The sequence below is a fragment of the Cornus florida genome, unplaced genomic scaffold, assembly GCF_030987335.1.
Source record: "Cornus florida cultivar Cherokee Brave unplaced genomic scaffold, ASM3098733v1 CherokeeBrave_3.0.0_Hap2_Chr01, whole genome shotgun sequence".
Classification (NCBI taxonomy): domain Eukaryota; kingdom Viridiplantae; phylum Streptophyta; class Magnoliopsida; order Cornales; family Cornaceae; genus Cornus; species Cornus florida.
This window is the reverse complement of record NW_026775571.1, coordinates 7770081-7797316: the sequence shown is the minus strand read 5'-3', so window position 1 is coordinate 7797316 and position 27236 is coordinate 7770081. Positions and strand designations below refer to the sequence as shown.

At 36.7% G+C, this 27236-nt stretch overlaps 1 pseudogene; it reads left to right on the top strand.

Moving 5' to 3' along the window:
- Nucleotides 1-2921: 2921 nt before the first annotated feature.
- LOC132283393 (small nucleolar RNA R71) lies at nt 2922-3020 on the top strand (annotated as a pseudogene).
- The last annotated feature ends 24216 nt before the right edge of the window (nt 3021-27236 follow it).

Sequence of the window (27236 nt, the reverse complement as noted above, 5' to 3'; positions counted from 1 at the left end):
AAACCAAGAGAGAAATAGAGAGATTAGAGGAGAAGGAGGTTGGCCGAATGGCCAAAAGCGTCGCCGACGTTAATGGAGGTTACCGATGGTGGCTTTGGCTTCTTGGGGTTTCGCCGCGATGAGAGGAAGGTGGTGAGGTGGTGTTGAGGGAGAGAGAATGAGAGATTGAGAGAGTGGTGAGAGGGTATGAGAGAGAATTGGTGAGAGAGAGAGATGGTTATGGAGTCTAGGGTTTGCGAGGGAGGGAGAAGATGAATAGGGAAGAAGAAAGAAAGAAAGAAAAAGAAAAAGAAAAGGAAGAAGGAAAAAGAAAGGAAAAATAGGAAAATAGGGAAAATAGGGAAAAAAAAGAAAGAGAAAAAGAAAAAGAAAAATAAAAATAAAATAAAATAAAATCTTGAATTGGAACGGCCAAAGGGATTTCCGAAAAATTCAAATGACGCATTTTCAATCGATCGAAATACTTCGATTAATCGAACCCTTAACTTCGATCGATCCAAAATGGATTTCAATCGATTCAACCTGCCCTTGATCGATCGAAATGGAAACTGAATAGTCCTCATCACAGATGATTCAATCAATGGAAGTGAGACTTCGATCAATCAAATTTGAGTTCGATCGATCGAAATGTCCCTGGCAGTACTCAAAATGTAGAAAATGGCTCTCAAGCTGGATTTTTCAATGCAACACATATCTAGATGATGCAGAAACATGTAGAAATAGAAATGAGGGAGGAATAGGGTTGGTAAACCCTACGAAATGCACTAGTCTTTAACGTCTCTAGTGAGACTCGGATCAAAAATCTTGTTTGGCATCCCCTTCTTGACGGGGTGAATAGCATTTTGAATCCCACCCAACAAATGGTTCCCTAAAGAACTTGTTGGATTTGAATCAAAAGAAATTGATTGTCCTTTGTCAATGCAACTGTTGGGCTTCCATGCCCTTTCAAAATTTATTTTTAAAACAACATTCTTAGAAATCATTTTGGAAGGTAAACTTACGGAAATTTCATTTTCAAGTAAAGACTCAACTTTTTCAAATTCATTGTCAAGACACTTTTCCACAACACACACTTCTTCATGCTTGTCTATTGAACTCAGGGTTGGATTAAATATATTGAAGTTCACTTTCATATGCCTAAATGAAATTTTCATTATCCTCATTCTACAACTGATGTTGGCATTTGTAGTTGCCAAGAAGGGACGGCCAAGGATAATTGGAATTTGGCTCTTGGGATTCGGAACTGGTTCCATGTCAATGACAACGAAATCAATCGGGAAGAAGAATTTATCAATTTTAATCAAGACATTCTCAATAATACCTCGGGGCTTTTTGATGAATCAGTCGGCAAGTTGCAAAACTACCGACATTGGTTTCAAGTCTCCTAAGCCCAATTTGATATACACCGAATATAGAAGAAGGTTAACACTTGCTCCCAAATCTAAAAGAGCCCAATTAAGGACATGATCACCAATGATGCAAGAAGTAGTAGGTGAACCGGGGTCCTTAAATTTTGGGAGAGTGTTATGTTGCAAAATGGAACTTACTTGCTCGGTTAAGACCACTTTCTCTAGTGATTGGCTTTAATTCTTCCTCTTTTGGGTGCAAAGATCTTTGAAAAATTTAGCATAAGCTAGAATTTGTTTGATTGCATCCAAGAGTGGAAGATTAATCTTCACTTGCCTAAACACTTCAATTATTTCATTTACTTTGGTCTTTTGGTTTTAAAGAGAAATGAACCCTTTTAAGGCATCCAAAAATGGAGCCTTAGGCTCAAAAGCTTTTTTAAAATCTTTCTTTTAATCACTTTTAACACAAGAAGTTTTCAAATCATCTTTCAAAACTTTTTCAACAAATGGCTCATGCACATACAATGAAGGAGGAATAAAATGAGAAACAGGATGGGTGTCAACTTTTGGTTGCACTAGTTCACTCATTTCATTTTGGACACCAACTTGGTTATCAACAATTTTTCTACTTTTCAAGGTTGTCATCGCATTGACATGTTCAATTGTGTGACCTTCCGATGAGGAATTGGTCTCCACAACAAATTGTTGCTTTGGTGGGGGTATTTAAAGGCATATTCCCTTTTTCTCTAGCATTCAAAGTACTAGCTATTTGCCCAACTTGGGTTTCTAGCTTAGCAATGAATTGGGAATGGGAATGAAGCAATTAAGTGTTTGCCTCTAAAGTACCTAAAACGGTCAACACTTTCTCCTCAAAAGCGGGACTCTTAAAATTTCCTTGAGAGTAAGATGATTGATTAGGAAAATGTGAATTTGAAAATTGGTTTCCATGTGATGATTGAAAAGAAGATCTATAACCTTGGGAACCTTGGCTTTGCATTGGGGGTGGAACATACTTTCCCTCAAAACTACCTTGGGGAAGGTTTGAGCCTTCCCCTTGGCTTTTCCAAGAGAAGTTCGGATGGTTCCTCCACCCAGGATTATAGTGTGAGTCAAAAGGATTATTCTCTTGGTTGACAAAGATAACATTTGCTTGTTTATGGTTTTCACTTTGCACATGTCCATGGGGACAATTAGAAGTAAAATGTAAGATACTAGAACAAGTCATGTATAATTCATTAGAATTATGATGATGAACATGATTAGGGGAGGAAGATACTTGATTCACTGAATTTTGGTTGATCAAAAATTGATCAAACCTTTGAGATAAAGACTTGACTTCGGCGGCTATGTCATTAGAATTGTCAACTTAATACAAGCCGACATTCTTCCTTCCACCTAAATTTCTACCATTTTTAGAAGACAAGGATCGAATTTTCACTCATGCTTTCATAAAGATGCCATACATCATCCTCATGTCTATCAAGATAAGAACCACCCATAGATGCATCAGCTATACCCTTGAAATTATCCAACAAACTTTCAAAGAAGAATTGTACCAATTGCCATTGAGGAATGTCATGATGTGGACATTTCCTAAGCAAATCATTAAGGCGTTCCTATGCCTCATAAAACAATTCTCCTTCCCTTTGAGAAAATTCTTGAATTGAAGTTCTCATAGCATTGGTCTTTGAAACTGGATAGTACTTTTTCAAGAACTCTTGTTTCATTTCTGTCAAAAAAGTTATCGAAAAAGACTTAAGATTGTTGAACCAATATTTTGCCTTATCTTTAAGGGTAAAAGGAATAAGTTTTAATCTCAAAACCTCTTTCGACATGTCCGTGTATTTCATGGTGGAACACACTTTAAGAAACTCATCCAAATGCTTGTAATGTTCTTCACTTAGAAATCCATGATAGTTAGGAAGCATTTGAATAGTTTATGGTTTAATTTCATAGTGATGTGCTCTAAATGGGAGCAATTGAATACAAGTGGGTGCATTATATTCATTAGGCACATAATGTTCATGCAAAGCAAGAGGAGGATTCACAACCGGTGGTGCTACATAAGCACCTTGATTGCTTTGAAGAATGGGAGGTTGTGGAGCAAAAATTGGCCGAGGCATTCCCAATGGAACTTGGCCTTGTTGTTGTGGTGGAATGAAAGGCCTTGACATGCCTAATGGTACTTGAATATTGTCATGATCCACATTAGGGTGAAGGATGCCTTGTTGGTCTATGTGACCAAGGTCCTCTACATGGTCCTCATTGATGTCTTCCATTGACGAAATGGAATGACTAGAATTATCCTTTTCCCTTAGAATGATGAACAAATGATTCAAGATTCAAATTAAGTGGGACAAAAGTAAGATTTAAAGACCTACGACAATGTATGCACAAACAAAACAAAAACAAGTAACAAGCAAGTATCAATCACTCCGCCTCCATAACAAATCAATAATCAACAATCCTTTACATACGATGATCCCATACTCCCATGCTTTAAACACTATGCAAGAAAAATTAAATTGCCTCCACACGGGCTCATGATCTATCTAAGAAAAGTAAAGACTTGCCTCCACACGGGCTCACGATTTAATTAGAGATTGAGTTTAGAAAGGCTCACAAAGGGTCCTTAAGTAACTTCAAATGATATTTCAAATTTTTTTATTTTTTATTTTATTTTTGCCTTGCTTGGTTTGTAATTTTTATTTTATTTTTGACCTTTTTATGCTCTTGCTTATCTTCACTTGGCTTCTTTTGCTTCTCTTGCTTTTCAATTTCCCTTTGCTTCACTCTCTTGGCTCAATTCACCTCGCCAATAAAAAACAAACACAATAAGAAACTAAAAATAAAATAAAAATAAAAATAAAAACAAGATCAAAGGAATACTAATTCCTAATTAATTTCCAAATACGACGGTGCCAAATCCCCGGTAATGGCGCCAAAACTTGGTGTGGTGGGTCGTGTCGATGCACCAAATTGAAATGAAAATGTGTGTAGTGTGGCCAAGTTTAAATTTATGAAATGCCACTACCACTTCTAACTAAAAATATAGCTAAGGTGAGTAGGGATCGTCCTAAGGTATCGGAGGTGTATTTGTGATGCAAATTAATGTCGGATTAGTAGGTCGAGTGATCAAAGATTGCTTGGTGATTGATTACTTAAGCTACAATGCAATTAAAGATTAATGCAAGTAAAAAGAGAGCAATCTAGAAAATAGGGAAAAGATATAGGAGAGAGGTCTTGGGGCATAGAGTCACCACTAAGCTTTACTTCATCAAACACTAGCAATTGTGCATTAATGGGGAAATTTAAATTGTAACTTTGTGTGTGTGTGTGACATCAATTAAAACTAAGCATGGATGGCAAATAAGTATAGATTGTCTAGCTAATTTTAATGAATAGCACAACCTATCAAATGAGACTAATATCCATTCAATAAAACCATAATTAACGCACACACTGATATCTATAGATATACACTTTTTGCATTCACAAGTATGGAACATCAAGAAACAAGAATGAATTGCTCACCTACCTAAGAAATTAAAGCATCTACACTACAACTAGGCTAGAGACATGAAATTAAACTAACTAAACTAGAGATGTGATACAATCCATCAAGAAACAAGTATGAACCATCAAATAAATGACAAAAGTGTTTCATTAAGCACCATGCCTTGAACATCACTAGATTAACATCATCAATACACATAGACATGCATCAAATTCATTAAATCTAGAGATAAAAACGTGAACATCAATTCTAGCATACATAGATATATGACTAGATCTAAATGATCAATTGAAAGTATTAATCCATACAAATCAAGTAGAAATCACAAGATCTATATTTATTTATGGTCAAAACATCTATTATAACTAAAATTCCCAAAAATACACAAAAGCTAGGTTTAAGAAGCAAGCGTAGGGGCTATCTCTAGCCCCAAGAGAAGTATTTAGCCACTCATTGTAGTAGACATGAAACCCTCAAGGGCTAGCTTGGAGGTTGGCATCATCATCTTCATCCTTGCTTTCTTCTCCAAAACCCTAATTCTAGAGAGAAAAACTATCTATTCTATAATTGGTAATAATAATAATATTCTATCTACTATAATGATGTTCAATAAATCAATTACATGCTCTTTTGAATAAGGACCAAGTCAGAATAATATCCTCTAATTGGAGAAAATTCGCAGCTATGCAAGGTAGGTAGAAATCGGCGCGCTTGGGAATTAGACAGCTTAATGCCAGCTAGCATTTCGATCGATCGAAGATTTTCGATCGATTAAACACTTAGCTTCGATCGATTGAAGCTGATATGGAATCAAAAATATCTTCGGGCCTTATCTACTTTGCTGAGTTGGCACCGCCTTCATTTCGATCGATTGTAGACCACTTCGATTGATCGGGACTTCCTTTCGATCGATCGAAGTTCCTTTGATGTAATTTTCTTAGTTTCTTTCCAACTTTGCTCCTTAACTCCAAAAATGGTCTAAATGGCTCTTGTTAGCCTGTTTGAACATTATTCACCTGAAATAGGCAATAACACAAATAAGTATCTAAGACATGAAAGTAAAATTGATGAATGGACTAAAATACCCTAGCTTAGGTGCTAAAATGCATCACATTTGAGCACCCATCAAAAGCTTTCAATGCACTACTAGCTCAATTGGGATATAACCAAATCAATAGTCAACAAAGCATGTACCCTATATATGAATGCTAGTGTGTGCATGTGCTAGTGTAGAATCCTAGAGTGAATCTCAAAACAATCACAAAATCAAGATGATGTGGACCACAAGTGCAAGCAAGATATCAATCTTTTGAAAAATTTACTCCTAAATGGCATCCACAAGGTATACAAGGAGTATTAGACTCTCAAGTTAAGAAAATTTTAAATTCTAAGCAATATTGGCCTTTATAGATCAAAGTCATTGCTCATCATGGACCAATCATAGTAAATCCCTCAAATACATAAGTCATGTTTCTAATCTTGAATTGAATGCAAAGAACACACATTACCCCCAAACTCAAACTGCACAATGTCATCAATGTGTAATGAGAACAAAGGAAAGAGAAAAGAGTATACCAGTATAGCTATGGCGAGGAATGGGTAGGACACAAGTATCCAAAGTGGGTGGTATAACCCCCCCAAACTTGGGATTAACTGTGGTCCTGAAAAGATGGCACTGGAATAAAATCTCATCAAATAACAAATAGGATAATAATGGTGCACAGTGGGCATGTAAGTGCAAGTGGGATAGTAAATGAAAGAGAGACAGGTATAAAAGTGGTCCTGAAAAGTATGGGCTGCACTCTCTCACTAAAAGCACTGTAATGCACTTGAGAATGGAGTAAACATCAACAGATATATCAATATATGATCAACATCTAAAATACCTGAATAAAGTGCAAGTATAAAGTACATCACAATAAACCAGGCCAACAGACTGGCCGCAAAAATGGAATAATAGTACCAAAAGTAACAATCTAGAATCATAGGTATAAATATGAGATAGAGAGATCAAGCGGAAGATGACGGTCTGGTAGGGTGTGAACCCCAGATCTATCTAGAAAGTCTCGCAGCACTGTCATGACATTCGTACGGAGAGTAGCCATATTTGCTCAGAGTGCGAGGACTGAGTCCTACAATGCCTGATAGCGCTTCTCTAGCATTTTGGACTGAGCCTGAGTGTTAGGAATAACTGGTCATCCTGACGGTGCTGATGCCCATCCCAGCTCTGCCTATAACGGCCCTGGTTTTTAGGCCAGCACGTCCTGTAATAAACTGAACATAGATTCGATAACAAATCAAAAATGTGGAAGCAAGAAATAAGACAACAGTCTCCTAAGGCACAATACACCTCTAATACACTTTGATGACCTTCCATGAGGTCGTGGAACTCAATAAGAACTGACGCAGAAGTAAAAGATTGGAAATATGACAAATAAGCCCCCAGGGGCAAAATAGTCATTTTACATGGAAATGACATTCCTAGATTGTATATTATTATTGAGACACATCCATGACTTCCCGTGAAGTCACAGAACTCAAAAGAAGGTAATGGAACAGAATTACAAGAAAACCAGACAAAATAGCCCCAAGCGCAAAATGGTCATTTCTAAAAATATAAAATCGGGTGCTACCAAGCACACCACTGCGAAGACAATGAAAAATTATCAAGTTAGACTCAAGAATCACTTGAATCCAAGTCCGGATGGAAGAGAAAAGTCAAAACAAATTGACGTCGTCGCGGCCGTGAAAGGTCAAAAAGGCACACAAAACAAAGTTTCGTGTGCCTTTTTTAAGCACTAAACGACGTTTTCTAGAAAAACACAAAAATGAAAACCCCCTCAAAATAATTTTTCCAAGTTGACCATGTCAAAAGAAAATTTTATTTTTGACGTGAAATCCCCAAAATGCCCTTACAACAGACTTTTTCAAATAGTGCTGATGCGCATAGGAAATCAGATTTGACGCGGGGTTTTTGGGTCCCAGATGACATTTTCTGGAAAAACACGAAGAAGAAATCCCCACTAAAATTGAGTTTTTTACCTAAATATGTAGAAGGAAACAAAAAAAAAACACACTGTAAAATCACCAAAATGCCCCTAGATCAGAACTGGACAAGAGGGTAAAAAGATGATACAGTAACTGTCCACATCTGAGATCAAAAACGGGCTACCAAACGAATTTTTCTGAAAAAACATTAAAAAGAAACCCCTCCTAAAATCAAATTTTCTACCCATCAACACAAAACAAAATGAAAAAAACTCACTGTAAAATACCCAAAATGCCCCTCCATGAAATCAGGTCATGGCGGTTAAAAAGCTGTAAAAAATATAAACTGAAAGCTGAACTTTGCGAGGGATTTCCGGTACCAAGATGACATTTTCTGGAAAAAAAACAAAGAAGAAACCACTCCTAAAATCATATTTTCTAAGTGACCATGTGAAGATCGGAATTTATCTGTTGAAGGAAAACCCCAAAATACCCTAAAATCAGATTATGCAGTAAAAATGTAAAATGAGTCCATAGGAGGCTCAAATCACCAAGGATGAGGTTTTTCTTGAAAACGATCATGCACGCAAACGTAACTTACCTATTAGGACATGCTACAATGGTTCACAGCTTAAAAATATCTCCGATGCAAAATTCGCCCCCCCCCCCCCCCCCCCACGGCCAAAAAGGCGAAAATGAACTAGAAATGGGAAATTTGAAAACTAAAATTAACAAATGATTTCAAATTACCATTTGGCCCTTGGCCACACTTTATGCATATTAAGTAGGTCCTAATGAATGTGCTCGTGCACACTTTGCATCACTCGATTTGGAAATGAACTCTTAAAGGCTCGGATTTTACTATTTTAGCTCAAAATGTAAAGTATGAAACTAAAATGCAAAAATGAAAACAAAATTGTGATTGCCCCTTGGCCACACCTCATACATATTAAATGAATGCTAGATAATGAATTTCATACTCGATGCATACTTCGGTGCAAAAATGTCATGGTAAAACCCTAATTTCTCATATATTCTCATTAAAGGCAAGATTTCAACATTTATGAATATACATGAATTTCAAATATGGTTTAGCCCTTGACCTCATATCACACATATGACAAATAAGGCTACAAATAGTTTTTCAAGCTAACTTTTACAAGAATAGAACCTTCAAGTCCACAAATCATCCAAGCATAACGAGAATCTCAACCTTGATTCCTGTACCTAAAAAATGTCCCCACTATGTGGGTGAGTAACATAAAGCTACTCGTAGGAAATGAGCATGCATCGACCTAATGTTTTACAAGTTTATTACATTAACTTAAAACAATTTAAAAAGGTTAGGCCACCTAACGTCTATGTCAAAGGTGAGACTCATGGAGCATTCTAAGCTACCTTAAAACATTTCTAGCATAAATCACATCATTCATGCAATTCAAACAACATAGAAGCATGCTATACAAAGTAACAAGATATAGATCTTCAAAGCCATTGACTTGAAATCTAAAATGCGAAAACAACTAAAGTGGGTCAAGCCACCTAACGTCTATGTTCCAAATGAATCTATAAGATCATTCCGAAGTTGCATTTGAACAATATAACATAGATGTACTTAACAACATAAAAAACCTGTAATGATTCATTAGAAATAATAATGCCTGAATGTACTTAACAACATCAAAACCTGCAATGATTCATTAGAAATCATAATGCCTGAATGTACTTAACAACATTAAATCACTAATAACCAAAACCATAAGTCACAATTAAACATTGGTTGCCAACTTGGAATTGAATGCAAAATCAAGTAGTGGAAGACTTGGACATCAAATCCTAGAAAAAGCTAAGACCTATGGTTATTCCGGGCATTAACCCGCTCGAAATACCACCCTAAGTGCACACTATAAATGGGGAGAACTCATACCTCCCGCATTAGAGTCAAACTCTAGCCATGTTTCTGTAATAATGTCTCAAGTAACTCCAAAATAAATAAGTTAACAACTTATATACGAAATATATATAAAGCACGAAACTACATTCCATACACAAGTAGGTTGTAACCATATAGCTCATGCTCTAAATCCACAACTACTATAGGATGACAAATGTCGAATCTTTAGAGCGCGATTCGTTACGCACTAGAATAACATCACAAGTCGAATCTTCAGTGTGCGAGTCGTTACATGCTATAGCAATATAATTCAATACTGAAAATATAAACTGAAGAATCTAATACAAGACTAAAATCATGCTTTAAACATACCACCAATGTTAAACTCATGATTAAATCAATAATGCGATAGAAACGAAAATTAATCAAGTAAACTAATTAATTTATCTAAGTTTTAATTCTCAACCAAATGGTCCTTAATTAACACATGTTATACAACATAACTTGATCATTGCATATATCAATTCAAAAACTTAATTAGGCTATTGAAACAACAAAATGGAATTTAATTAAATCATGATATTCAAATCCCTAATTTCTAAAACAATATCAACTGGTCCCAAATTAACATACGCTAGTATACAAGTCCTAGTCATCACAATTATCAAATTAAAAACTTGATTAAGCCAATGGAACCTTTAAAGTAGATATTAATTAATCATTTTAATTAAAATCTCCAGAATTTCATACTCATCCAAGTGCTTTAAAATTAAAGTATGTTAAAGAACATGCCAAGACTTAATTTAAAACCATATCATAAGTTAATTTCATACAAGGTATGTCCATGAGACTTAAACTTTTACCAAAGATAATTATTAAATAAAAAATACAATTCTTATTCAATTAATCCCAATTTAATATATGTCAACAAACATATTAAGGCCTAATTTATCATCATGCCACAATTCAATTCTAAGCTATATACATCCTTGTAAATTAAATCTTATATAAAGAAATAAATATTACTAATTTTCTAGATTTGATACAAGGTATGCAAATAAGTTGTATAATTATGGAAAACACTCAACACAGCACATACATCATCCTAAAACATCCCCTACCTCAATTTGAGATGGAAATCCCAAAAGCCACCAAAATGAAACGGCTCCGAATCCGACAATACTTCGGGGTTTTGTTGGGGACAACATCGTGAACATTAAACTCCAAAGAGGACCTACCAAAATCCTAACTTGACCTCAAATCCGAACTCAAAAATAGGCCAAAAATGGGTTCTAATAAGGGGAAAAGATGTGCATAGTCAAGATAAACACAAAACGCAAAGGCACTATGACTTTTTAACAAAGGGAAGGAGGTTTAATTGAGAGAAGAAGGGTGGAAGTCCCCCTTGGGCTGCCATGACAGCTTTTGGTCATGCATGAAGAGAGGGGAAGATGACTTTTTAATTTTATAACCCCCTATTTATAGGAAAACCCTAAAAAAGCCCCGAACGGGCCCCGCTGGGTCCGGAAAAGTGAAATTTGAGCAGACGCACTCAAACTACAAAACTCGATGAACAAAAAGAACCAAAATGATAAAATATAAACAACAGAAGAAATGACGTCAAAAACCGAGTCCCAAGCAGAAAGATATGCCCCGAACAAGTTCGGCAGAAACCGGTGCTTGAAACCCTGAAACTGGAGAAAAACAACCAGAAGGGAATTCTAAGAGTACGTGACTTGACGAAAAGTGAAAATAAATCCCGTACGAGGATACAGGCTCAAAATAAGGCATTTAGCAATAACTTTTACTAATTACACAATGGCCCTTCCAAAAAGTGAAAACTGCACTAATAGCCCAAAATGAAAATATCTTCCAAAAATATTTTCTTAAAAACCCTTAAAATAAAATATCTTCAAAAGAAATTTACAAAAAATAACCCAAGAAAAGAAAAAGATTCTAAAAAATTATGCATCCATGCCCTTAAGGACACCGGGAGCAACTAGAGTACTTTAATGCAAAAGTAAAGATACGTATTTCGTGGAAACCACTTAGAATGAAGATACGTGAAGTCAAAAACCAACTTCGAACACAAAAAGTGAGGTTATGCCAGTAAAGTGACAAACGGAGAAAAGACAAAATAAGGAAAATGATGAAAAGTGAAAAATGTCGAAAAATGAAAAATGTGGAAATAACTCGGTCGTTAAAGGAAGTTGTCAATCTAGGGGAAAGAGTCTTAGAAACCATTTTTGAGCACTCGAGACTACACTAAGTGACGAGAAACCAAACACAGAATAGAAAAGACAACGGAAAAAATTTATCCGTAAAGAAAATGACCGGGTCATTACACTGGAAGTGGTGGCTCTGCTCCTGAGAAGGGTGTGGTGATCCCGCTGGAGGCTCTTGCTCCAAGTTAATCCCAACTCCCTCTACTGTTGCAGCTGCTGCTGCCTCCTCCTCTACTGCTGCATCCTTCGCTGCCTAGGCTGCCTCTTCCTGCAGACTCTTGATAAGAGCATTGTAGCTTTTCTTCCAGTCGGCCCATCTGTAATGGCAAGCACCAGGCTCGGTGATCTCCTGCGGATCGAATGGGTAGTGCTGATCCCGGAGGAGCTGTGTAATCAAATGAGCATAAGGGAAGAACTTGGGCCTCTGAGGGTCCTCCTTGCTGATGAACTTATCATACAGCTTCATCATAACACTCCAAAGGAGCGTAGGAATTGAGAACCAATGCCCTGTATCAATGGCATATAAAGTTGCTAGAAAATCGGCCCGCCACTGGCTTTTGTGCCCAAACATATATACATTTCAGTACAAGACTGAATCAAAGAATCACATGCTATCGGGCAGGTAAGTCCGAGTGGCATAAATGTTGGTGGCAGTGGTGGTGCCATAGAGAGCTGTGGCTATCTCTGCGTATGATGGCCTTTGTAAAGTTAGGTAATCAATCCCCGGAAGACATGTATGTGGGCACTGAGAAAAGCTGTCAATAGTGTCTCGATAATGATGTGGATAAGGTTCCCATCAACAGTGGTCTGTAGCTCTACCAGGTTACTCGGACTCGGTCTGAGGTTCTGGTAGAAAAGTTGTAATGACCCAGTCATTTTCCTTCCTTTCCTTTTCTTAGATTTTCACGGATATTTTTTTTTCCGTTGATCTTTTCCTTTCTGAGTTCAGTTTCTCGGCACTTAGTGTCATCTTGAGTACTCGGGAATGGTTTCTGAGACTCTTTTCGGTGGATTGACGACTTCCGTTGAGGACCGAGCCATTTTTACATTTTCACTTTTGTGACACTATTCACTTTCGTCTTTTTCTCGGTTGTCACTTTGTTGGCATAACCTCACTTTTCGTGTTCGGATTTGATTTCGGTTTTGCATGCTTCCACGATATTTAAATTCCATACTATGTTTATTTTCACTTTTGTAGAAAAGCATGCTAAGTGCTTACTTTTCTTGTAAAGGGTATAGATGCATGACTATTTTGTAATTTTTTAAACTTTAGGGGTTTTTGTGTAATTACTGTAAAGTAATTATTTTTCATCTTAGGGACCACTTTGCAATTTAATTTGGAAGATATTTTCAAAAAGGATTTTTTTTGCAATTTTTAGAAAGTGTGACAAGTGTCACACTCTCATTGGTCCACTTGTTAACATGTGTGTGGAAACACTTTGAGGCATTGGATGAGGACATGTGGAGGGTGGAGATTTAACCACTTGTTGGCCTAGGATTGGTGCACTTGTTGGATTGGATGGTTGACAAGTGTAGGCTTGAGATTTAACCTGGGATGGAGCCTTGGATTTGTGACAAGTGTAGGCTCACAATTTGATCTTGCATTAGTGTGTGTGTGAGAGGTAGTGTAAGAGCACATAGTGAGTGGAGGATCTCTATCCCCTCCACTCACATTTCATCTTGATCATTTTTCATTTCCTCCCTCTTTTGTAAAGAAAACCCTAGCCTCCATGGATGGAGCCTAAAGCCTTAAGCTTTGACCTTGATTTTTGAGAGCCTTCCATTGATTTCCAAGCTTGAACTTGGGAATACATTTTGTTCCCCTCATCTTCCTCTTCATAACCCTAGAAGGGTTTGCCATTTTAGGTTGATTTTGCCTTGGATTCTAGAGAGACACTTCTCTAGTGAGGTAGGGAATGTTATAGGGTTATATGTTTGTTGTCTTGCATGTTTTTTATGCTTATACAACTTGTATGCATGTGGTGTATTAATTTGAGAAATTATGATTAATGGTAGTTTGCTTATAACTAATTTTAAACTTGGAAAATGGCATGGCCATGAGTTGATCTTTGATATATATTAATTTGGGTTGATTTAGATGAGTTGTCAAATCTAAAGATTAAATGGATTTAATTTGGTTTAAATTCTAGTAAATTGTGTTTTGTTGTAATCTATCTTAGAGTTGATATATGGTATGACCATGACTTAGTGCTTGATATAAATTAATTTGAGATCATTTGGACAACTTTTGAAATCTAGAGATTTAATTGATTTAAATTAATTAAATTCTATTTGATGATATCTTGCTTATCTTGCACTTTTGATTTGATATATGTAAAGACGATGATATGTTGCTTAACATATATTAATTTGAGGTTATTTGAAATCTAGAGAATTTAATCACTTTGTTTAATTAAATTCTATCTAATGGCTCCATGGATCTATTGGTATTTTAGAAGTTGTTTCTATATTCAAATCATGGACTTGAACTTGTTAGGTATTCACTTGATTGTGTTTTGAGCATTGGACAACTTTGTTGTTATATTTATATTCATGAGAACATGTTTTCTTTATAGAATATATTGATGCCATGTGTAGTGAATTGCACACTTTATAATTGACATTATGTATGTCATTTTAGAATTGAAACTCTAAGGCATGGATTGTGTGGTTTCAACCTACTTGTGCATGGAAGGTGTTTTCATGCATTATATAAGTTATGTATAAGTTGTGAACTTATTTGGTTTAATTTTGGAATCTTGGAACATTGTTGAGTTGAGATGGCTAGGGTTTGGCTCTAGTACGGGGACGTGAGTCCTCTAAGTCATTGAGATAGCGCGCACTTAGGGTGGTCTTCCCTGCGGGTTAGTGCCCGGAATAACCATTGAGATCTCGGTAGAATTCCGAGCGTAGATGTCCAAGTCTTCCATTATTTGTTTTCGCATTCAATTCCAAGTTAACAATCATGTTTATATTGTAACTTGTGGTTTTAGTTATTGGCGATTTTGATGTTGTTAAGTATATCCATGTATATGATTTTAATGAATCATTTTGATGTTGTTAAGTACATCCATACTAAATTGATATATTTAGTTGATTTCACACTTTTAGATTTCTAGTTGATAACCTAGAGAACCTATGTCTTGATGTGTGGTATTAGATATTCTAATTATGCTAAATTGTTATATTTAGTTGATGTTACATTTTAGACTTCAAGTTGATTACCTTGAGAATCTATATGTTGTGCTTTGTGTAAGCATGCTCCTATGTTGTTGCTTTGTGTAAGCATGACCCTATGTTTCTAAAATTTCATGAATGAGGTGATTGATGCTAGAAATGATCCTAGGTAGCTAGGATACTCCTTGAGTCTCACCTTTGACATAGACGTTAGGTGGAATGAACCACAATAACTAAATCATTCAAACTTGTAAAACGTAGGTCGATGCATGCTCATTTCCTACGAGTAGCTTTATGTTACTCACTCATATGATAATGGGGCATATTTTAGGTACAAGAATCAAGGTTGCGATTCTCGTCATGCTTGGATGATTTGTGGACTTGAAGATTTTCATTTCTTGTAAAGGTTGGCTTGGAAAGCCATTTGCCTTATATGTCAAAATATGTATATTTGAATTTAAACATGTAGTGTGTACATGAGTGCACTCCTTACAATATATTTGACATGTATGAGATGAGGCCGGAGGCCAATGACATGTAATTGTATCCAAAGTAGTTTTAACTTCATGAAATATTATGAAAATGTTGAAAAATGTTAAGTTATTGTCTCACTATGTCTGCATCGGGTGTGGGAAATCCATTCTTACTCTTTCATAGGATTTCATTAAACATGTATGAAGTGTGGCCAAGGGCCAAATGGTAATTTCTAATCATTTGGTAATTTTGGTTTTCAAAATTTCCATTTCATTTTCATTTTCGCCTTTTTGGCCGTCGCGGGGTCGGATTTTGACTCGACCATTTCCGGGAGCCGCGGACCATTCCCGCGTGCTTAAAATCATTTATTACGTTTGCGTACATATTCGTTTCAGCCTAGAAGTGTATTTGGGGTCAAAAGTATGCTTGGTGCAAACTTACATTTTTTGCCGTTTTGAGCCTAAACTGAGCATAAAGGCATTTTGGGGTTTTTTCTTAAAAAATAAAGTTTTCTTTTAGCATGGTTGGCTAGGAAACATGATTTTGAGGGTAGTTTCTTCTTTGTATTTTTCTCAAAAAAGCCCAGAAAGTCCTCAAAATTGCATTTCAAGTCAGCATTTCAAGCGCAGCCTATAGGAGTTCGAGCGCTCTAAATAGGGTGTTTGAGCACTCAAACTTTGGGCAGATTTCTTAGCACAAATTTCAAGCGCTCGAAGTCCTCATTCGAGTGCTTGAAGTACTGTTCACGGGTGTGTGTGTCTTGGTTCAGCACTGCACCTCCGACTTCAAATCATCATAACTTCTTCGTTTTAACTCCAAATTGGTCCGTTCTTGAGTCTAAATTGATCGGGTCGAAATAAGATTTCCAATGGTACTAATTAGAGCTTCAGATTCTTCTTGTACCTCAAGTTATTCAAGTTTTAGTAAGGTAGTGTCTGTTTTTGGTTCGAACCGGGATAGGGTATTCCTTCCTTCGACTTCAGAACTTGATATCTTTGCCGCCCCCGAATCAAGTGATTATTGAGTCTATCTTGATTAATTTTTCATTGTCTTTCCAATGGTGTGCACGTTGGCACTCATTTCAGGGTGGAATGACCATTTTGCCCATAGGTTCATTCTTTTTCGTTTTCGAAACGTTGTTTCTGCATTTTCTTCGTTTGGGTTTCGTGACCTCATTGAGGGTCACATTGGTGTCTTAGAGGAGTGTTGTATCTCTAGAGACCATTGTTCTATCTTTTGCTTCCGTATTTTGGATCCGTTTTGGGTCATCACAGGACGCACTAGGTTGAAAAATCCAGGGTCATCACAGGTGGTATCAGAACTCCTAGGTTTGAATACCTTGGACGATGGGTTTGGGTGCATATCATGCTTATGTTGCCATGCTCTATATGTTTATATGGTTCATGATAACATATTTTGGTTTGATAACAAGTTTATATACTTATGTGCTTATGTGGTATATGTAGTATGCCGTTTGTTTAAACATAATTTTATTCTAGTGTAAAGAGCATGACATATGATGTGTGCTAGATTAGAATTGTATATGCATTGTTGTGTTGCATATTTGGCTGGACTTGGGATTAGTCATTGGATGTTTGAGTTGAGCTTGAGTCGTTTGGTGAGTTTTCACTTAGTACGATGGTTGGTGAAATTGGTTTCATTTTGGCATTCTTTCTTGAGGTTGTTGGTCATTGTCCACATGGTTTTATGGTAGTATAGGTTGTTGTCGACCTAGCATTAGTTTAAGGTAGGTGGTGAGACACCTTTTGTTTAGGCTCTCGTGAGGTGAGTCCTTTGGCGTTGCCATGGTGCTGGATTATTGGTTTTGGGCCACGATGAGGTTATGGACCTCTTAGGATCCTTAATTATTTTGGAAGGTTCCTCTGATATTGCAATTTTTGTGGGCGGGTACGCTATGGGCGGATGCATAGCACTGTCATGCTATCGTACTGGCTAACTACAAGTGCAGTTCGGATGGAATCAATGTTGGTTTTATTATGATAGGCATTGTCCTTTTGGTTGGTGATGATGTACGTTTTGTTTTGGGCGTCTGGTGTTGAGACGGTGATTGATGGTCGTTTTGAGGACGATTTTGGAGATTGAATTGGTTGTTTGATTATACGGCTAAAGTTACCATTTTGTTTGAGTTCTCTTTGTGTGGTGATGCTTTTGGGATCGAGTCGATTGATCGATGTTTTGGGTTGGTGAGAGCATTGCATTGTTAGTGTCATGTATAGTGTCACCTCTAGATTCGGAGTTGGATTGTTGGAGTCTTACCATTGTGGTAAAGGCTCACGTTTGTTTTGAGACAGGTTGTTGTCGCATTGGTTTTGGAGTCAATTTATGGATAGGAGTTGTCCTTCCTTTTACCTAGACACTCTAGGACACGGTGTCTATAGGGTTCATTGGTGCATCATTTTTGTTCTTCTGCAGTTTCGTTTACTACCACGTTAGTAGTATGATTTATGTTATTGTGATGCATGAGTAGGTGGAAGTGTATCCACATTTGCCTTCTTGTTATGTGGCATTAGCATGCCTTCTTTATATGCTTAGAGATGCCATGTTGTTATTGCGCTTTAGTGACATGATTTTGTGTTTACATGGAGACGTGCTGCATGTAACCTTGATTTTTATCTATGTGAGTAGATTTATTTCTTGATAGTTGCATTTCCTTATCATATACATAACTTCCAGGTTTGGTTTTCCCTATTCGTTTCCCTCGGTCGCACGTAGTGTGTATGCGGGTTTCCACGAGGGTTTTGTGTTGGTTCGTGTTAGGGACTTCACAAGGAGTGAGTCTCTTCTCTTCATTGCAGTGTCCACAGCTTTGGGGTTGGTTGGTCCGTGAGGATCACTATCGTTGTCTTGAGTCCTTGGTGAGGATTTGATGGGTTTTGGTCGAGTTACCTTTATGTAGGGGGTGAAGTCTTTGACCTTGCTGTCTTTCATTTCAGAAATGGAGTCGTGGTGTTGTTCTTCTTAGGACTGGTGGTTCCTTTTCTTCGTGTCTTCCCTTGGGGAATTTTGTCGTGGTTGCTGACGGGTTGTGGTGCTCAGTGTGAGTGGATTGGTGTGAGATCATTTTAAGGGAACTTGTGTCCATTTGATTGGGGATATGGTTGACTCATTGTGTAAGTTTGATGTTATTTACGAATGTCTTTTGGAGACTTGTTTCAGTTTTGGAGACCTTGATGTGGTTGACTCTTAGAAGAGTTTTGAAAGATCGTTGTTGGATATGGCTTGTCTGGGGAGTTTTCTTGTCCTAGTTACGGCTAGGCGTAGCTTTGAGGAATCGTAGTTCTGATGATTGGTTATGGATCAAAAATTGAGGAATTTTGATTTAACTTGGTGTTTCCAAGTACGGTTTTGAGTGATTCATTTTGTGACCTTGGTTGTTGGCATTCTGATGTATGTGCCACTTGGTGGATTTGTATTTAGAGGATTTAGTTATCTAAGATAGGGATGCGGATCTGATGTTTGATTACAGTGTAGTCTTGTAGTTGATCTGTTTCAGGGAGATATGAAGGACTTTCGATGAAATGTCTTATTGTGAGGTTTGTTTTGATTTCTGTAGGCATTGACTTGCTTGTCAGGTTTTAGATTCCTGATTAATGTTGTTAATAGGGGTATTTTGAGACATTAGAGATGTTGGTTTTGCTGTGTTGAGGGTTTGGGGCCTTAAGCATAGCGGTACCTATCGCATTATTGTCAGAGTTTTGGGATTGGCTAGGATGGTCCGGCTGGACATCTTTGGACCATATCTCAACTCTCACAAAATGTTAGTCTCCGTAGTGCTTTTAGCAATGATCATTTTTTTGACATTGATGTCATTTGTATCGAGAGGTTTCTTGGGTAGACCTAGTGGGGGGCAGGTTATGAATTAGTGCCTTATACTATCATGCTACCGTATAAAGTTGTGTGTTGTGGGCGAGTACTAGTTACCGTCGATGCTACCTTACTGACGAGTAAGTGTGGGCAGGCACTAGGTACTGTCATTGCTACCACACATTTGAGTGTATTGTGGGCGGGTTTTGGTCACTATTCGTACTACCACGTTGTGTTTATTCTGTACCCTGATTTGATACGTAGATATCTTGGAGTTCTTTTGGTGGTTGTGTTCAGATCCATACGATAGTTCGTCAGGAGGGATGCTTACGGTTGTGGTCTTCTGTTCCTTTGTTTGACCTTGGGTTCTGTGTGTGACCTTTGACTTATTGTGTGGCCATGTAGTCACTTTTCCTTTGAGAGGTTGTCTTGTCATAAGCACGTGGGTGCAAATGACACTGGGTCGTGGGGTTCCTTTCAACTTTGAGGTCGCTGGTATAGCGTGTTGTGTGGGATACTCGGAGATGTACTCTATGGTTTTCTTGGTTTCGACTTTTGTTGGTTGGGGCTGGATTTTGGGGACGAAATCTTTTTATGGTGGGAAGGTTGTAATGACCCGGTCATTTTCCTTCCTTTCCTTTTCTCTGATTTACACGGATATTTTTTTTTTCCGTTGATCTTTTCCTTTCTGAGTTCAGTTTCTCGGCACTTAGTGTCATCTTGAGTACTCGGGAATGGTTTCTGAGACTCTTTTTGGTGGATTGACGACTTCCTTTGAGGACCGAGCCAGTTTAACATTTTCTCTTTTGTGACACTATTCACTTTCGTCTTTTTCTCGGTTATCACTTTGTTGGCATAACCTCACTTTTCGTGTTCAGATTTGATTCCGGTTTTGCATGCTTCCACGATATTTAAATTCCGTACTATGTGTATTTTCACTTTTGTAGAAAAGCATGCTAAGTGCTTACTTTTCTTGTAAAGGGTATAGATGCTTGACTATTTTGTAATTTTTTAAACTTTAGGGGTTTTTGTGTAATTACTGTAAAGTAATTATTTTTCGTCTTAGGGACCACTTTGCAATTTTATTTGGAAGATATTTTCAAAAAGGATTTTTTTTGCAATTTTTATAAAGTATGACAAGTGTCACACTCTTATTGGTCCACTTATTAACAAGTGTGTGGAAACACTTTGAGGCCCTGGATGAGGACATGTGGAGGGTGGAGATTTAACCACTTGTTGGCCTAGGATTGGTGCACTTGTTGGCTTGGATGGTTGACAAGTGTAGGCTTGAGATTTAACCTAGGATGGAGCATTGGATTTGTGACAAGTGTAGGCTCACAATTTTATCTTGCATTAGTGTGTGTGTGAGAGGTAGTGTAAGAGCACATAGTAAGTGGAGGATCTCTATCCCCTCCACTCACATTTCATCTTGATCATTTTTCATTTCCTCCCTCTTTTGTAAAGAAAACCTTAGCCTCCATGGATGGAGCCTAAAGCCTTAAGCTTTGACCTTGATTTTTGAGAGCCTTCCATTGATTTCCAAGCTTGAACTTGGGAATACATTTTGTTCCCCTCATCTTCCTCTTCATAACCCTAGAAGGGTTTGCCATTTTGTGTTGATTTTGCCTTGGATTCTAGAAAGACACTTCTCTAGTGAGGTAGGAATGTTATAGGGTTATATGTTTGTTGTCTTGCATGTTTTTGATGCTTATACAACTTGTATGCAAGTGGTATATTAATTTGAGAAATTATGATTAATGGTAGTTTGCTTATAACTCATTTTAGACTTGGTAAATGGCATGGCCATGAGTTGATCTTTGATATATATTAATTTGGGTTGATTGAGATGAGTTTTCAAATCTAGAGATTAAATGGATTTAATTTGGTTTAAATTATAGTAAATTGTGTTTTGCTTGTAATCTATTTTAGACTTGATATATGGTATGACCATGACTTAGTACTTGATATAAATTAATTTGAGATCATTTGGACAACTTTTGAAATCAAGAGATTTAATTTATTTAAATTAATTAAATTCTATTTGATGATATCTTGCTTATCTTGCACTTTTGATTTGATATATGTAAAGACGATAATATGTTGCTTAACATATATTAATTTGAGGTTATTTGAAATCTAGAGAATTTAATCATCTTGTTTAATTAAATTCTATCTAATGGCTCCATGGATCTATTGGTATTTTAGAAGTTGTTTCTATATTCAAATCATGGATTTGAACTTGTTATGTATTCACTTGATTGTGTTTTGAGCATTGGACAACTTTGTTGTTATATTTATATTCATGAGAACATGTTTTCTTTATAGAATATATTGATGCCATGTGTAGTGAATTGCACACTTTATAATTCACATTATGTATGTCATTTTAGATTTGAAACTCTAAGGCATGGATTGTGTGGTTTCAACCTACTTGTGCATGGAAGGTGTTTTCATGCATTATATAAGTAATGTATAAGTTGTGAACTTATTTGGTTTAATTTTGGAATCTTGGAGCATTGTTGAGTTGAGATGGCTAAGGTTTGGCTCTAGTACGGGGATGTGAGTCCTCTAAGTCATTGAGATAGTGCGCACTTAGGGTGGTCTTCCCTGCGGGTTAGTGCCCGGAATAACCATTGAGGTCTCGGCAGAATTCCGAGCGTAGATGTCCAAGGCTTCCATTATTTGTTTTTGCATTCAATTCCAAATTAACAATCATGTTTATATTGTAACTTGTGGTTTTAGTTATTGGCGATTTTGATGTTGTTAAGTACATCCATGTATATGATTTTAATGAATCATTTTGATGTTGTTAAGTACATCCATACTAAATTGATATATTTAGTTGATTTCACACTTTTAGATTTCTAGTTGATAACCTAGAGAACCTATGTCTTGATGTGTGGTATTAGATATTCTAATTATGCTAAATTGTTATATTTAGTTGATGTTGTATTTTAGACTTCAAGTTGATTACCTTGAGAATCTATATGTTGTGCTTTGTGTAAGCATGCTCCTATGTTGTTGCTTTGTGTAAGCATGACCCTATGTTGCTAAAATTTCATGAATGAGGTGATTGATGCTAGAAATGATCCTAGGTAGCTAGGATGCTCCTTGAGTCTCACCTTTGGCATAGACGTTAGGTGGAATGAACCGCAATAACTAAATCATGCAAACTTGTAAAACGTAGGTCGATGCATGCTCATTTCCTACGAGTAGCTTTATGTTACTGACCCCTACGATACTGGGGCATATTTCAGGTACAAGAATCAAGGTTGCGATTCTCGTCATGCTTGGATGATTGGTGGACTTGAAGATTTTCATTTCTTGTAAAGGTTGGCTTGGAAAGCCATTTGCCTTATATGTCAAAATATGTATATTTGAATTTAAACATGTAGCGTGTACATGAGTGTACTCCTTACAATATATTTGACATGTATGAGATGAGGCCGGAGGCCAATGACATGTAATTGTATCCTAAGTAGTTTTAACTTCGTGAAATATTATGAAAATGTTGAAAAATGTTAAGTTATTGTCTCACTATGTTTGTATCGGGTGTGGGAAATCCATTCTTACTCTTTCATATGATTTCATTAATCATGTATGAAGTGTGGCCAAGGGCTAAAAGGTAATTTCCAATCATTTGCTAATTTTGGTTTTCAAAATTTCCATTTCATTTTCATTTTCGCCTCTTTGGCCGTCGGGGGGTCGGATTTTGACTCGACCATTTCCGGGAGCCGTGGACCATTCCCGTGCGCTCAAAATCATTTATTACGTTTGCGTACATATTCGTTTCAGCCTAGAAGTGTATTTGGGGTCAAAAGTATGTTTGGTGCAAACTTACATTTTTTGCCGTTTTGAGCCTAAACTGAGCATAAGGCCATTTTGGTGTTTTTACTTGAAAAATAAAGTTTTATTTTGGCATGGTTGGCTACGAAACATTATTTTGAGGGTAGTTTCTTCTTTGTGTTTTTCTCAAAAAAAGCCCAGAAAGTCCACAAAATTGCATTTCAAGTCTGCATTTCAAGCGTAGCCTACAGGAGTTCGAGCGCTCTAAATAGGGAGTTCGAGCACTCGAAGTCCTTGTTCGAGCGCTCGAAGTACTGTCCACGGGTGTGTGTGTCTTGGTTCAGCACTGCACCTCCGACTTCAAATCATCATAACTTCTTCGTTTTAACTCCAAATTGGTCCGTTCTTGAGTCTAAATTGATCGCATCGAAATAAGCTTTCCAATGGTACTAATTAGAGCGTTAGATTCTTCTTGTGTCTAAAGTTATTTAAGTTTTAGTAAGGTAATATCTATTTTTGGTTCGAACCGGGATAGGGTATTCCTTCCTTCGACTTCAGAACTTGATATCTTTGCCGTCTGGACCCCAAATCAAGTTATTATTGAGTCTATCTTTATTAATTTTTCGTTGTCTTTCCAATGGTGTGCACAGTGGCCACCCATTTCAGGGTGCAATGACCATTTTGCTCCTAGGTTCATTCTTTTTCATTTTTGAAACGTTGCTTCTGCATTTTCTTCCTTTGGGTTTCGTGACCTCATTGAGGGTCACATTGGTGTCTTAGAGGAGTGTTGTATCTCTAGAGACCATTGTTCTATCTTTTGCTTCCGCATTTTGGATCCGTTTTGGGTCATCACAGGACATACAAGGTTGAAAAATCCAGGGTCGTCACAGGTGGTATCAGAGCTCCTAGGTTTGAATACCTTGGACGATGGGTTTGGGTGCATATCATGCTTATGTTGTCATGCTCTATATGTTTATATGCTTCATGATAACATGTTTTGGTTTGATAACATGTTTATATGGTTATGTGCTTATGTGGTATATGTAGTATTCCGTTTGTTTAAGCATGATTTTATTCTAGTGTAAAGTGTTGGGATTTATATGCCCTGGCATAGCAAATTCCTATCTGGATTATAGTGACATATGTTCCTGACATATCTGAAATATTTATGATTTATATAATTGGTGAATTCAATGTATTATGTTTCGATTCACTATGAAATTGATAGTGTCCATTTAATTACAAGAAATATTTATATATATGTATGTGATGACAATCAATGCATGATATATAAATAGTAATTATAAATTGTTCATAGTCGGTAATTATGGATGGACTCATAATTAATTAAGACTTGAACTGGATCCGCGTTAGGTTAAGATATATTGCGAGAGCTGTCGTATGCAATTACTCCCTATCACCGTCATGGCATTTGACTCTTAAGCATGAGAAAAGTATAGACTCTTTTATTAATTAATAATTACTTTGATTTGTTCGGCGGATTCTTCGGGATCCTTAGACCGACACTTTGGGTAGTTATGTAATTAATAGTTAGAGGGTTATATTTTCAATATTTGCATCATTGCTACTTGTATTTATTTTGTATTGATTATGGTTGATCACAAAGTAAATTCGAAGGCCTTCGTGTGTTTTTAGACAAAATGATTTATTATATATTTATTTATTTAAATTATTATTTTTGTCAAACAAATGTTTTATTGTGATCGAGCCAGAAATAATCAAAGGTACCAAAATAAATATATTAATTAAGTAGTCGGATTGATGGCTATATTTATCCGATAACTAATTATGCATAGAGGGGTCAAAGTGCAATATTGACTTAGATGTTATTTATTATTTAATTGGAGTTCAATTAATTTCTTTTAGTGGAGTAGAAATTAATTTATTAATTAATTGAATTGGGTCCATGGACCGGGCCAATTATTAATTCATTGTAGCCAATAAAATAATAGGCCCAATGGATTCTCACTCATAGCCCAACTTGATATTGGAATCATATTAGATTTGAGACATATGAATTAGAGATGGAGAAGGATTTGTTTTTTCCTTTTCTTTATTTTTATGTTGCCTATAAATATACATGGTCTATGTATAATTTAGGGGGTGATTTTTATGAGAAGGAAAAAGGAATAAATTTTCTCTCTCTAGAAAATTAGGGTTTATGTTCTCATCTAATGGAGGCTCCCACAAGCCTAGTTTTCCGAGGTAATTCATGGAGGCTTATGAATGATTCCTAAAGGCAAAATAATTACCAAGAAGATGGAGATCCAATGAGAAGGCATCTTGCTAAGGGATCTACAATAAGTGAGAACATTCACTTTAGAGGAAAGTTTTAAAGGTTTACTCAGACCTTTGATGTAAGTATTCAATCTATTAATTGAATGATACATCATATTTTTATTTTTGCATAAAACTTGTCTCTATGTGATGAATCAAGATCTATGAATCAAAATCCCTCGAAAAGTTTTTAAAACTTGCACGTTTCCCAACAGTGGTATCAGAGCATGGTTTGATTCATTACTAGAGATCATGATTTTATGAAGATCATCATTCATGGATCCAAAATTATATTCATATATATTTTTATTGATGTATGTTGATGTATGATTTAATATGTTGATATATATTGATACATGATGATGTATGAATAATTGTGAATGAATGATGATGTATGGTTGGGCCATGGATGAAGCTTATCGGAATATTGAATGTAATTTTATCTTTGGATGAATGTAATTAAGGCTTTGATTTAGCCGTTTGAAAGTTCAATGATGTAATTTATTTTTCCCATTGTATTTCAAGTTGTAAATATTTTTAAAGCCATGTAATATTCATCAAAGGATGCTATGAAGCTTCAAGAAGGTCCAAAAGGGTTAAATTAGGCTTCAGGAATTTTCTGGGATTTTTTAGAAATTTTTTGGAATTTTTCTGAAATTTTTAGGGCCTAAATTTAATTTCTGGAAATTTTTATTAATTTTTCTGGAATTAACGGCGGTTTTCCGGTGACCGGAGGCTCGCCGGTGGCAAGAGGCAAGACCGGAGGAAGAGATAGGATCCGGTGCAACGCAGGACTATGCAACCGGATCCACAACCGTTGATCAAGGGCTGCAATCAAGTGCAGCACCAACAGAATACACCTGGCGCGTGAGGAGCACGCGCCAGGGTCATCAGTTTGCTGGCGCGTGAGAAGCATGCGCCAGCACAAGTCAACCTCTTCCACGCGCGCGTGCAGGCGCGTGGAGGTGCTCCCACGCGCCCCAGGCGCGTGCAAGCGCGTGGGGGTGCGTGTCTTGACCTGGCAGCTCCCCTAGGCGCGTGGGAGCGCGTGTGGGGTTTTTCAGGCTTGTTCCAGGCACTGTTATGCTTCTTCAGGCGCATTCTTGTCTCCTACGGGTGTTTGCAAGTGGATGGAGGACCCTCGGGCAATACTTAGAGCAATTAAATGTTAAAAGCTAAATCCATTGGCCATTTAAATTGTTTCTGTCTGTGGTTTAATTATTTATTGATGTATGTGATGCATGGAATAGATAATTGATTATTAATTATTATTTATGCATTGGATCCATGATATTTATTTAAATGGCTTGATTTATATTAATTAAGTTATGAAAATTAATCGGATCTGATTACTAATTAATTTGAGGGCACTTATTGGGAAACGCAAAATTATTTTTTGTAAATTGTTTTTAAAGTGTGCTTCAAATTAAATATTAGTGAATCGTTTAAAGTCCAAATATTTTCTAAATTTAATTCGATTAAAACCAAGACGTTTTGCATGCATTATATCATGTAAATAAATAAAATGAAAACCCTAATTATGAATGATTAAAAATTGAGTGGGAGCGGGGATTTTTATACATTGCCCCATGGCCTTCGTTATTAACACCATTGTAATTAGATCTTCAAAAATAAGGCCCCACGCATGATTTGAAGAGTCTTAATATTACAAGAATGGTTGTCTCGTGAAAATACAAATATTA